Genomic DNA, 14070 nt, shown 5'->3' with positions numbered 1-14070 from the left:
CGAGATTGGTAAGGCCAGGTGTCATGATGAAAAGCGGATCAGCCATAAGCACAGAGGCGTGGGGTCCACCTGGAGGTGCGTGAGCCCCTGATGGATGTAGGGGCCTGTACATCCTCAGACATTCTGCTGAGCAAGCTAACCAAAGAACATCTCCAGCCTTCAAGTATTTCCATTTGGGCCGCAAGTAGCACTTCAAATTGTCTTGACCTATAAATTCTTTAAATAACAAGTGGCGAGATCCCGTATGACTTTTTAATGTTCCATTTATCCTTCCATCTGTTTTTCTGAGATTTACAATCAGGGAGCTCCTGAGTGCCTAGCCCATGACACGGAGGAAAGAAAACTTCACTGCTTTGCACACGAGGGATTATGTTCACGCTCTAGAAGGCTCTGTGAAGTTAAAGGTACCCTTGACTTGGTAAAAATAAGTAAGTTTCTTTCTTTCCTTTTTTTTTTTTTTAGTGATCTCTACCCCAAGAATAAGTAGATTTAAAGAAAAGGAAAAGTAGGGTGCCTGGCTGGCTCAGTCAGAAGAGCATGCGATTCTTGATCTCGGGGTTGTGAGTTTAAGCCCCATATTGGGTGTAGAGATTACTTTTAAAAAAACTTTTTTTTTAACTTAAATAGAAAAATTTTAAAAATAAATCCACTTACGTCCTGGCAGCAATTTGAATCTCAATACAAAGTAATGCTTATTCTCTGTTAGAAGACTTTGAACCGGGATCCCTGGGTGGCGCAGCGGTTTAGCACTTGCCTTTGGCCCAGGGCGCGATCCTGGAGATCCGGGATCGAATCCCACGTCGGGCTCCCGGTGCATGGAGCCTGCTTCTCCCTCTGCCTGTGTCTCTGCCTCTCTCTCTCACTGTGTGCCTATCATAAATAAATAAAAATTAAAAAAAAAAAAAAAGAAGACTTTGAACCTATTCTCTTAACTTCTGCATCTCTGGCTTTAAACATCGGGCAACTATGCAAGTTGAAAGGAAACAATGATTCTCCTGCAGCTGTTTCAGACTCAGTTGGAAAAAAAAAAAAAAAAAAAGAGGCCCTGAGGAAGTCTGTGGACTCCAGAAAACCCAAAGGGCCTCTGAGTGGTTTCTCTTACCCCCGCCCTCAGATCTGCAGCACTGGGATCCGGGGAACTTTCAAGACCACTTAATTCATCTTGGCCCAGCATTTGACATTTAAGAAGGCCGCGTCAAATAATGTCTGCAGAATGCTTAGCACACTTCACGGCTAACAACAAAACTTGATTTTGAGCCTTGACAGCCTGAGTAAGGGACCTTCCTAGCCGAGATGGGATCCCTGGTCAGTGGTCTGGGTCACGTGACCCAAGTGATGGACACACCTACAGAACTTTGGGCCTCATGACGTCCAGGTGGGTCCTGCTCAGTTCCTGATGTCCCCAGAGATAAAACAATATCGTGCAGCAGAAACAGCACAGGGTTTTTGTTGCTGCTTAGGCCATGATTATCATCCGTTAGGAGCAGCAAGGTTTCATGCACAGAGTGGACACAGCAACACGGTTCCCACCAAAGCCCTCAGCGGTGGGGCCAGCCACATGAGGGTAGTTTTAAATTTTTAAACATGTATGTAGGGGGGCCTGGGTGGCTCAGGGCGTGATCCCGGATTCCTGGGATTGAGTCCCACATCAGGCTCCCCGCAGGGAGCCTGCTGCTCCTTCTGCCTGTGTCTCTGCCTCTCTCTGTGTGTCTCTCATGAATAAATAAAATAAACAAAGATAAAATAAAAAGTTATGTAATTTTTTAAAATATTTATTTATTTGAGAGAGAGAAAGAGAGAGAGAGAGAGCACACAAGCAGAGGGAGCAGCAGGCAGCAGGAGAGGGAGAAGCAGCTTCTCTGCTGAGCAGGGAGCCAAATGCGGGGCTTCAACCCAGGACCCTGGGATCATGACCTAAGCTGAAAGCAGACACTTAAGCAATTGAGCCACCCAGGCACCCTGTAATTTTTTATTTTTATTTTTTATTTTTTTAAAGACTTTATTTATTCATGAGAGACAGAGGGAGAGAGGCAGAGGGAGAAGCAGGCTCTACACAGGGAACCTGATGTGGGACTTGATCCCAGGACTCCAGGATCATGTCCTGGGCCAAAGGCAGGCACTAAACCGCTGAGCCACCCAAGCTTCCCTGTAATTTTTTAAATTATAAAATAATATCTGCCATAGTAGACTGTCTACATGGCATCCATGTTCCCATGTCTTCACTCCTAAAGCCTGACTTTTTCAGGCATTTGCCCTTGTCCATATTACAGGGTCCCAGGGGAAGCTGAGTGCTGCCCAAGGCCCAGCAGGTAGATCAGTGAGGCTAAGGCATCCCTCCCCCCAGGGACTGATTCAGAAATGAGCGTTTCACCCAGTTCTGACCAATGAGACCTGCAGGGGAGTCAGCCAGGGGGTCCTGGAGAGGTCCCTGCACTCTGAAAAAGGAGACACCTAAACAGAAGTCCCCTATTTCTGTGTGTGGACACTGTCGTGCCTGGTCTCATTCCTGGGATGGCTGCAGCTGTTGCTGGGTCCACGAAGGGAGCCAGCATTTGCTGGGGAGGATGCTGAGGCCCCAGAGAGGAGAGGAGGAGGAAGCAGAGGGAGGCTTTCGTGACTTGCCCTTGCCGTGTGCAGGGCCCTCCTGCTGGACACCCAGTCCTGAGAATCCATCCGCCTCCTCATGGGGCAATCCAGTTTGATGAAAGGTTTTCTGTTCCCTGTGGCTAAAAGCAACCTGAGCACATGCTCATTTTAGAAACAGGTTTAAATGCAGAAACACATAATGAAGAAAATAAAAATCACCTATCATCCCACCATGCCAATAATAACCACAATTCATGTCTTGGTGCCTTCCCACCACTCTTTGGCAGTGCTCATTTTGCTGTATAATTACATAAGCAATACACTTGCTTCCTGTAGAAAATTCAAATGGTGTAATTGCCTTATGGGGAAAGGAAAAAGCTGCTAGAAACCCTTCCCTCCCCACTGGCCCCGGTGGTCGGCCCTTGGCAGTGTTTTCTGACGCATGCTCTGCTCCCAACTGATCAACACCGGCCCAGCCCGTGAAGCCCATGCACACGTAAACTGTAGTGTGCCTCTGACAGAGAAGGGGAAGCCAAGAGGAGGAAACAGAAGGGGACGGGAGCTTCCACTCCCTTCTGCAAGCAGGCCTGGCCTGGGCACAGTAGCAGAGGGAAGAGATCCTGGGCTTTGAGCAAAAGGATCTGGGTTCAAGTTCCCAAGTCGCAGTCAAAGGCAGTGTGGCCTTGGGCAGGCCCCTTAACCATCCCGAGACTGTGTGCTCCTCTGTCGAACAGGAATAATAATGCCAACAGATCTGTTGCAAGGGTTGGAGATAATGCACATGGTATGGCCATTATTCAAAATATTTGTCAATTTCCTTTATCTCTTTCTCGACTCTTCTATCATATGCTGAACATCCTCCTCCCCGCCCTCTGCTGTCCTTGCTCCGTCTGTGGCAGCCAGGGCTTCTTGGGTGCAGACAGCAGAATCCACTGCAGCTGGTTCAAGCCGAAGGGGTTCCCCAAGGGGCAGGGAGCTCACAGAACTGTTGAGACGGTGGGGGATGCAGGCACTGGGCAGACTTCCAGAAACAACCGACTCCCCTGAGAAGAACCGAAGGACCAGCTCACCCGGCGGCACCTCCCCAGGAGGAGGAAGCTACCAAGTCAGGATGTTGCTGCCTCGGCCTCCGTCTCCAGAACCGGGCTCGCCCTGCCAACAATCCGCGCCAGCAAGGCGATGCCCTGTCCCCCGCCTCCACTAAGTCAGTCTGGATCAGTCTCCCGCAGGAGCACGCAATTAGGTGAATCTAAATCACCCAGCTCAGCCCCGGCAGGTGTTACCTTTCTCCATTGGAAAGGGGATACCTACAATCTGGAAATCCGAGTACAATCAGAGTGTGGAGAGAAGGTTCAAAACCTTTGGGGCAGCCTCAGATTACAGTGGGGAGTAGATCAAGGGTACACGCTTGGAAGTCATGCACCTATGTCCCCGTCCATCGGAGACGGCACTGCGCCACGCTCCAGTTAGGCCCTAGCTGGGCTCGGATGCGAGAGGCAAGGCAAGGAGATCCATCAGGCACGTGTTTGATGGGTCCTTCACACTTCATGCTTTTAAGAACATGTTTGGGACAGGGTTCAGGACCTACTACCCCCAAATACGGCACCTTGGCACATTAAATGTTGCAGACTGGAGGAATTTGAGAAAATAGCGGGAGCAGGAAGTCCACTCCGACCTTCCCTCTGACACAGGTCATAAAATCCTGCCATGAGAGGTGCCCTCCACCCGGAGCAAAGGAGCATCCTTATCTCCGATGACAGGGGGGATGCTGGGAAGAATCCCAACCAACAGGCCTCGCTGAGCTTACCCCAGTTTACCACCGCTTACCTCAGATTCCTTGACCTATCGCATTCGACCATGACTGTCCATTCAGCATCAAACTCTGCACAAAAATGCTCAGGTCTGGGGGGCCCCAGCTGGTTGGGTCAGTGGAGCCTGTGACTCTCAATCTTGGGGTCGTGGGGTTCGGGGGGTAGAGATTACTTAAAAATAAAATCTTAAGAAATGGCCACTCACATCTGTTTCTTCAAGTCTTTGTTTCCTTATGACAGCTCTCACGAAACAGAAGACTTCTATTAAATAGGGACGCCTGGGTGGCTCAGTAGTTGAGCATCTGTCTGCCTTTGGCTCAGGGCGTGATCCCGGGGTCCTGGGATCGAGTCCTGCATCAGACTCCCTGCAGGGAGCCTGCTTCTCCCTCTGCCTGTGTCTCTGCCCGCCCCCTCTCTGTCTCTCATGAATAAATAAATAAAATCTTTTTTTAAAAAATAAGAGACTTCCATTAAATCATCATGTATGTTTTTCTCCTTTCATGTCTTTGCAGTTTAATTTTCAGACCTCACCAGGAACCCTAAGGGAGGCTGGGAAAACTTCCTCCTCCCTTGGCTTGTCCACCCTAATCTCCAGTCGATGAACTCCCGGGCAGTGTAACAAATGAGCCAAAATTGCTTGCAGTGAGATAAAAGGAAATGCTGTCAGTAAGGGGCAAACGTAGCCCGAGGGTCACCGAGGCCTGGGACAGGTCCCCACAGTCGCATTCCTGAAACTGTTCCTGTTTTCCTAAGCTGTTGTCTCTTCTCCGGCACGGGATCAGAACGCGTCTGTACAGGCTCGAGTGTGTCTGATAACCCAGCCCTCGCATAGGAGCGAGGTGGCCCCGCAGGTGTGACCTTAGGCTGGCTTAAGTCACCCAGGGGTCACACACCCAACAGCAGTATCAACTGTTACTGCGGAAGGACCCTTCAGGACAAGCCACACTGGCCTTCTTCTTATGGATGAAGATGTTATTAATCACCTACACTCACAGATGGTATTTTGCACTCACTCAGGATGAATGATTTCATCAAATACTCCTTCATTCTCCAGGTGGATAAAAGAAAGGTTGCTTCTTGTCCTGCCAGAGGGCTGGCATCCCTGGTAACAACCCAGTCCGCCCTCCCACAGGGTGTACAGGCTGTGCCGTGAGCTTTTCCTCCAGCTGATGCAATGATGTGAGCCTCATCGTTTCGACCCTTGAAAGAAGCAGCTGTTCAGGGCACCTGTGTGGCTCAGTCGGTTGAGCATCCGACTCTTGATTTTGGCTCAAGTCATGATCCCGGGGTCCTGGGATCGAGCCCCGCATCAGGCTCCCTACCCGGCAGGGAGTCTACTTCTCCCTCTGCCCTTCCCCCAGTCTTACACACACACACACACACACACACACACACACACACACTGTCTCTCTCTCTCAAAATAAATAAATAAATAAATAATCTAAAAAAAAAAAAAAAAGGAAGAAGCTGTTTGTTCCAGGGTAGAACAGAAGCCTGCAATTCACCCGTGACCCCTAAGGAGAAGTGACCAAGTGATCTAGACTCTACTCTCCTTCCCCTATGGCTGCAGGCAGAGGCTCATTTTCCTGGGTGTTAATCCAGCTGGTGGGACTCTGTTTAGGAAGACAGCACAGCCAGCGCTGCCTGCAGCTTTCGTTGAAGGGGGTGGGATGGTTACTGGAAGGTACTAGTTATTTCTTTCCTGTCCTCAACCCCCTGGGATTACCTTGCCAGTCAAAGCCTGTGCTTCGCTGCGTGCTGTGACAGAGGCAATGCTGATGGCAGGAAGCGGGGACCGCAGCTTCTGGGCCCACTGCCTGCACGCATGCCTGCACACACATCAGAACAATCGGGTGAAAGGGCTTCCGGCGCTGCGCAATTATAACCTTGACTCGGGATAGATGACCTTCTCTGGCTGGGGCCAGGTTTCTCCTAAGGTTAAATGCCATTCCTGGAATAGCAGCTGGAAATGCCCTGTCCTCTGTTACCTTTGGACTTAGTGGCGCCTGGGACTGTCTTACATAACAGAAAAATGACCATTGTCACTTGGAATGTGCAGGGATTAAAGGACAGCCTGACATGGGTGGAGATGAATGAGCCTCATTCACAGTCCTTCTCTTCTTTATCCCTTTTAATTAGGGTGACGGACGTCCCAGTTGGCGTGAGACAGTCTCAGTGTGTGCCTGTTGACTCAAGGTGATTATTCACAACACCCCCCATTACTGAGAAGTGACCTGGTTGGACAGCAAATTTTAAGATCATCGATTTGTAATTGTTGAGGAAAAAGAGGGAGACAAGGCCTCCTGGTAGGGATGGACGCCCTTGAGAGCCTGCCTGGGTAAGAGGTGTTAGGTTGAAGAAAGAAGCAGCTTTTCCAAACCTTTCATGGCTCTGAGCAGCCAAATACCCCCAGCTCCTGAGATCTTGGGGAGACCTACCCAAGCCAGGTAGACCTGTTGGCCTTCTCAGTATGCCCAGATTGGAAAAAGAAAATCACATTATTCCCGCCATCCAGTTGACCTTGTGTCTGACCAAGACGAAATGCTGGTCTTGCTCCCTGGCCTCCAAGCCTCGGGCCTTCTGGTCGTAGATTCTAGAGGACATCAGTGCCAAGCTGAGGCAGCAGCTGCTCCTCTGACCACGCTGGTCCTGTCGAGGCCCATTCCACCATTCTATGCAGACTGTCACCTAGAGAGATGGGAATAAGAGGGAGGGCCCTGGCAGGGGTCTTCCAGGAGTCTCAAAGATCTCACACCTCCAACCTTAAGCATTTGCCTCCAGCTCCACGATAATGAAGGCCCGTCTAACCCCTCAGCCCTAGGATGTTTCTTCCAGCAGGAGATGGCCAAGGCCAACAGGGGGATGGGTTTTCCTGAGCAGTCACTGGGGACAGGCCAACTCTATGGAGAAAATTCTCATCCAGGGCTTGATCTGTGAAGTTACTCTATAATTCAGCAGCTCCGTCTAAAAGCTGTAGAACACATCCATCACCATTAGGCTGTCAAAACATTCATTCAGCCGATGAGAATAGCTTATTAGCACTTTTAAAAATACCAATCTTTTGCAAAGATGGTTGGGTTTCTGCATGTACCCAAAAAGAGTCTTGGTGCACAGATTAGTTCACTAGCATTTACTGCAAAGAAGAGAGAGGGAGGCTGGGAACAGTGGGGTAGGTGGCACTCAACAGACCCAGAGATCGCCAGTTATGGCATGAAGAGGATGCTTACCGTTTAATTTCATAAAGATGGGGTGTTGGCCCGAAATCACAGTCCCAAAACTCCCCCTTCCTGCCGCCTGGCCCCAACCCACACCCACACCGGCCATGAAGAAGGGTGAATTCTACAGCCGAGGACCAGGTATCTTGCCCGGTAGCCCCTTGGAGGACTGGGAGGAGCTTGTGGAAAGTCCATGGAGTTCCACGGTCATTCAAACATGCTGGCACTGATAAAAATGTCTCCTTGAATTCCAAACGAAAGCCCTTAACATAGCAAATTGATGCTTGTGTCAGTTCTCAGACTTGTAAAGCCCAACACAAAAACAGCGACAGAGGGCACCAGGGTGGCTCAGCGGCTGAGCATCTGCCTTCGGCTCAGGTCGTGATCCTGGGGCCCTGGGATCGAGTCCCGCATCGGGCTCCCTGCATGGAGCCAGCTTCTCCCTCTTCCTGTGTCTCTGCCTCTCTCTCTCTGTGTCCCTCATGAATAAATAAATAAAACCTGTTTAAAACAAACAAACAAACAAACAAACAAACAGGGGATCCCTGGATGGTCCAGAGGTTTAGCGCCACCTTTGGCCCGGGGTGTGATCCTGGAGCCCCGGGATCGAGTCCCACTTTGGGCTCCCTGCATGGAGCCTGCTTTTCCCTCTGCCTGTGTCTCTGCCTCTGTGTGTGTGTGTGTCTCTCATGAATAAATAAGTAAAATCTTTAAAAAAAAAAAAAAACAGCGATAGAAATGCCTGATTTCGGTGTCACTGTGCCCCACGAGCCACGTCCATCATGCCGCTGCTGGGGCACATGCACACCTTTCTCCTTGTCACCTGCTCTGGAACTTGGAGCCTCTCCGGCCTGGAAGGGCTGTGGTCCGGGCATCTGCTCTGCGAAATCCCACCCCATCCCTCACGCTTCGGTTCCCCCACAAAACACCCAGATGCAAAGGTCAGAATCAATTCCTCCTTCCTCTGGATTCTGGGTTGGGGTTTCGCTCCTACTGTTAGTCAAGCTCACAGCCCCAAATGGGCTCTTTGGCATCTTTACAGCCACGTCCATTTCTGTACGATTTCTAAAGACCTAAGAGTCAAACTCTTTGCTTTCTTTCTTTTAGTTTTCCCTGCTGCACAAACTGACTTCAAAGCAGGCCTTGGTGGAGAGGAGTTTTACATAGAAGCGTTCCTGCTCTACTCTGCCAAGGACTCTCAGATACTTGGAAAGCATCTCCCACGACCTCTCCCAGTGCTAATTTTGTTCCTTTTCATTTAGGAAACAGTGACTTGTTTTCTGGGTTCTGAAAAGCTAGGAGAACACGCTGCTTTGGTTGCAACAATTTGCAGCGTGGTCAGAGCTCACGGCTCCCTCCCGGGGAGGTGGGCAGCATCACCGAGAGGCTGGGGCCACCGAGTGAAGTCCCGGGGGGCCATTCCCACCCATACACCGTGCACAGAGCCAGGGACAAGGGCCTGGTTCCAAGAAGGGTCTGCAGCAGGCGGGGTCCTTGGTGAAAACCCCCTAGCCCAAACTCAGCTGCCAGGCAGACCCAGAGGACTCGGGGCTTTAGGCAGATGCTACAACCACCTTAACGCTCTGCCTGACGTTCCCCAGGCGAAAAACCCACACTTGCATTTAGCAGTTTATTGGTCACTGGTGGACCTCAGGCCCAGGAAAGAGGTGGAAGGGGACAGTTTCCTGGAATGGATGATTTGAGACAAAACAAGACAGCTCTGAAGTTAGGAACCGAGAAGAGCTTTGATCCCGCGGTTTGTGGCTGTGGGCCTCCAGAAAGTGGGAGCCCACTGGGACTTAATGGTTGAAGTTTGAGCCCGACTCCCGAGATAGGAGGGGTGGCTGGAGGGGACGCAGTGGCTCCCGGGACCTCTACGATAAGGTCTTCTCACAGATATCCAGGTGGGTCACACAGTATTGTAAAAAAAAAAAAAAAGGTCCCAAATTTAAAAATCTTTTAAAAGGGGGGGAGGGGGCAGCCCGGGTGGCTCAGTGGTTTAGCTGCTCCTTCGGCCCAGGGCGTGATCCTAGAGTCTCAGGATCAAGTCCCATGTTGGGCTCCCTGCATGGGGCCTGCTCCCCCCTCTGCCTGTGTCTCTGCCTCTCTCTCCCTCTGTGTGTGTGTCTCTCATGAATAAATAAACAAAATCTTAAAGAAAAAAAAAGGTCCCACTTGGGGTGCCTGAGGGCTTCGCCGATGAGGCATCTGCCTTCAGTTCAGGTCATGATCTTGGGGTCCTGGGATTGAATCCCGAGTCAGCTCCCTGCTTAGCGGGGAGCCTGCTTCTCCCTCTCCCTCTGCCCCTAAACCCTGCTTGGGTCTCTCTCTCTCTCTCTCTTTTTCAAGCACTATCTCTCTCTCTCAAATAAACAAAATCTTTAAAAAAAAATGGAGATCAGCTTGGACTATCCAGGTGAATCAATGTATTCATGAGGATACTGTCTACAAGGTCCTTGACTTCAGCTCAGTGAGACCCGAGTCACACTTCTGACTTTAGGAACTGTGAGAAAATACATTTGTGTTGTTTCAGGCCACGGAGCTTATGATAAGTTGTTACAGCAGCCACAGGAAATGAATACAAGGCCCTTCTAGGTCTTCTTTGCACATACTTTTTTTTAAAAGATTTTATTTATTTATTCACGAGACACACAGAGAGAAAGGCAGAGACACGGGCAGAGGGAGAAGCAGGCTCCATGCAGGGAGCCCGACGTGGGACTCGATCCCAGGACCCCCAGGAACATGCCTTGTGCCAAAGGCAGACGCTCAACCACTGAGCCACCCAGGCGTCCTGTACATAATATTTTTACATAATCTTTTATTGAAGCATACCGTTCAAACAAAGTCACAGATCCTCAGCCAACAGGTGCGTATCACGAAGAGATGCACCCACGTGGCCACAGCCCCAGTGGAAAGCTCCTCCATGACCATGACCTGGAAGCCCCTCACCCTCTTCCCGGTCACACGTGTCCCCGTGGGAACCTCTTCTACACCACCGCCTCGTGTTCCTGTCTGTGACCTTCACAGATGAAATCACACCACCGGTACACAGTATGCTTTCTTCTTTTATGGAGCTATAATTCACACCTAGCAAAGAACACAAATTCTAGGCGTGTTTTCACATTTGCACACACTGATTAACTGCCCTGAGAAGGGAAGGATAAGGACCAGGTCCCCCAAGCTCCCTCCCTCCCCAGAATAACCGGTTTTCTGACCTCCGGCAGCGCAGAATGACTTTTGCTGGATTTGGGACTCTTTGTAGGCGGAATCACACAGTACACTGAAACCTTTTTCCTCACTCATCAAAACACCAGGAGCCCGGGCAGCCCGGGTGGCCCAGCAGTTTAGCGCCGCCTTCAGCCCAGGGCATGATCCTGGAGTCCTGGGATCAAGTCCTGCGTCGAGCTCCCTGCATGGAGCCTGCCTCTCCCTCTGCCTGTGTCTGCCTCTCTCTGTCTCTGTCTCTCTCTCTGTATCTCTCATGAATAAATAAATAAAATCTTTAAAAAATTTAAAAACCTTTTAAAAAAATACCAGGAGCCCCTTTCCACTGTACAGCCCTGCCACAATTGGTGTACTCGACTGCCCCTTTCTGTCTCTGGTTGCTTCCAATTTCTGGTTAATTTGAAGAATGAAGTATCTGCGACGCATCAGGCTTCTGTGACTCGGCCTCCCAGGGGTCAAAATCTAGCCATGCACAAGGCCAGGTCCTCACACTTGGTTATCACACACACCAACACCCACCCACCCCCCGCCCAGGCAAGTCGCTGTTGCAGCCACTTCCAGAACTGTTGGAAAGGAGACTGTCCCCTCAGCTGAAGCAATTGTTTTCTTAGTCCCACAACACAGGCCACTGCCTCTCCCTGCAGCCCGGCAACCGAGGAGGCATTTCCCCTCCGAGCTCAGGCAGCCAGTCCCATGACTCGAGGGGGAAGTCACCGTCCAGGGCTTCGTGTTCTAAGACAGGAACTTTTCTCATGTGTCCCTTGGAAGACAAAGACTGTTCCTGAATGCAAACCAAGTAAACAAGACCGCACCTCTATTCTGGGCCCTGGGACGACGGTGAGAACCTAAGCAGTTCGCCTGCGGTGGGTCCCAACTATTGTGTTTGCACGGAAAGTACGGAATTGGGAAGCGCAGGGGAGCCCGGCGGCGTCCAAGGAAAATGTTTGCACGCTGGCACATCGTGCTGAAGTATGACGCCACTTTCAACAAATGTGCCTCTTAGGAGATGAGCATGTTATGCCTTCGGTGACTGTAGCAGACGATCGTCCGCGACACCTTAGTGAAACCGAGGGCTGGAAGTGAGTAGATGCTGAGCATGTGCTGGTTTTATTCCCCGTAGTACAGGTGCAGCAGTAGACGCTTCCAGCACCAGACTCCGAACGCCGCAGAGAGGAAATGGAGAGAAAGTACAGAACAACCAGTCTCAGCTCACTGTCCTCACTTTTGAGGAAACCATCAAAACTTGGTCAAACAGGGATCCCTGGGTGGCGCAGCGGTTTAGCGCCTGCCTTTGGCCCAGGGCGCGATCCTGGAGACCCGGGATCGAATCCCACATCGGGCTCCCGGTGCATGGAGCCTGCTTCTCCCTCTGCCTGTGTCTCTGCCTCTCTCTCTCACTGTGTGCCTATCATAAAAAATTAAAAAAAAAAAAAGAAAATTAAAAAAAAATTGGTCAAACACCCTTTGCTATCGTGTCACACAATTTTTTTCTTGGGATGACCGCAATTCTAACGGAACTGAGATGAAAATTCATTTGGGATAGGAGATGCCACGCACGCACACGAAAATCTCCAACACTGGGGGCCCCGCTTCACGTCCCGAGGGGAAGAGCAAGGGCCACCTGGCTACCGGGCCACCCTCCCCATCTGTCCCTGAGACACACAGGGGACCCAGCTGCGGGCCTCAGGGTCGTGCTGACACCTCAGCTGGGCAGCTGGGGACTCAGGCCGAGGGTGCCGAGTGGCTGGGCCGTGGCGGGCTGCATCACCACCAGGTCCCTCCACCCGCTTCCCCGCTGGCCTGGAGGGCTGCAGAAGTGGGAGCACGTATGGAAGGGCGTGGGGAGGGGGGGCTGAAAACAATGACATAAGTCCCAACCCCAAATTGCCTCCGTCAGAAGCTGCGGGATGGAAGCCATCAGCACAGGCCCTCTGCCACAGGGTGATCCGGGTTGCTGGCAGAGCTCCCGCACTCCGATAGGGCAAAGCTCCAAAACCACCGGACCATTCGCTCCTGTAGAACCCTTAAACTTCTAGAACCTCGGGGCACCTGGAGGGCTCACTTGGTTCAGCGTCTGACACTTGGCTGTCCCTCAGGTCATGATCTCAGGGTCACAGGCCGGAGCCCTGTGTTGGGCTCTGCACTCAGTGGAGAGCCTGCTTGGGATTCTCTCTCTCTCCCTCTGCCCCTCCCCACTTTCTCACTCTCTCTGAAATAAACGAATCTTAAAAAAAAAAAAGAAAAAAAAAAACTTCTAGAACCTCAGTAAAATAAGTCCGTGTGGTGGTGTTGCCAGAAGGTGAAAAAGAGCCCCTCTCAGGGCCCTCGGTGTTGCGGGGCCCCCAAGCCGCGGAGCCCACTGTGTGTGTCACAGGAGAGCTCCTGGTCTGCTCCACAGGGTCCCCAGGTTCTCACCCCGTTTGTGTGCTCTGACTGCCGGTGTCACCCTCTCTCTCCTCCCACGTCTTCGTTAACAGAGAACGGGACACATAACAGGTATGTTGTATTTATAATACTCGTAATGACTTCTATCTTGTTAGTGTAGGAGCGGATGAATGAGCCTCATGACCGCACGTCGCCGTGGGGGCCAGGCCGGGCCGCGTCCACACCCCTGCTCACGCCAGCTGCGGGGCTCCGGCAGGGACGGCCCCTCTGCCCCCGTCGCCCCATCTCTAAGGTGGAAACAAGAACCACTCGGCCTCAGGAACCTGTTGGGAGGTGTAGTGAATGAGATGAAGGTGAAGCACCAGGCCCGGGACCCGGGTGGTAAGTGATCCTGGGGTGGAGGCTACTTTGGGCCCGACCTGTCCGCCGGAGTCTACGGCGGGGTTGGCTGTGTGAATACGACTCGTCCTCACCGCCCCAGAACCTGAAGGTGCAAGAGCCCCACCGGGAGCGCTGGTTTTCCCCTATATAGCAGGGACTCCTGGGAAATCATAGCCCACGGGGCATAGGTGAGCGCTTGTGGGTGACGCCCCAGCTCCTGCAGGGCCGTGGGCCGTGTAGACGCGAGCCGGCACTTACAGGAAGCTAGCTGCGGGGTGAGGCGAGGGCACGACAGGGGGAAGCTGGCGACTGGGGGCCGGGCGGCTTCTTGCCTGACTCTGGAGCGGACAGGACTAATTTCAACTTCCCCTGACTTGGGAGGAGGAAGTGGAGGATATCCTTGACTCCTCGCAAACTTAGATAAGAAGAAAGCCAGGGACTGGGTCCAGAATAAGAAGGGGGGGGGG

The sequence above is a fragment of the Canis lupus genome, chromosome 16 (assembly GCF_048164855.1).
Source record: "Canis lupus baileyi chromosome 16, mCanLup2.hap1, whole genome shotgun sequence".
Classification (NCBI taxonomy): Eukaryota; Metazoa; Chordata; class Mammalia; order Carnivora; family Canidae; genus Canis; species Canis lupus.
Note: the sequence above shows the minus strand (reverse complement) of the source record.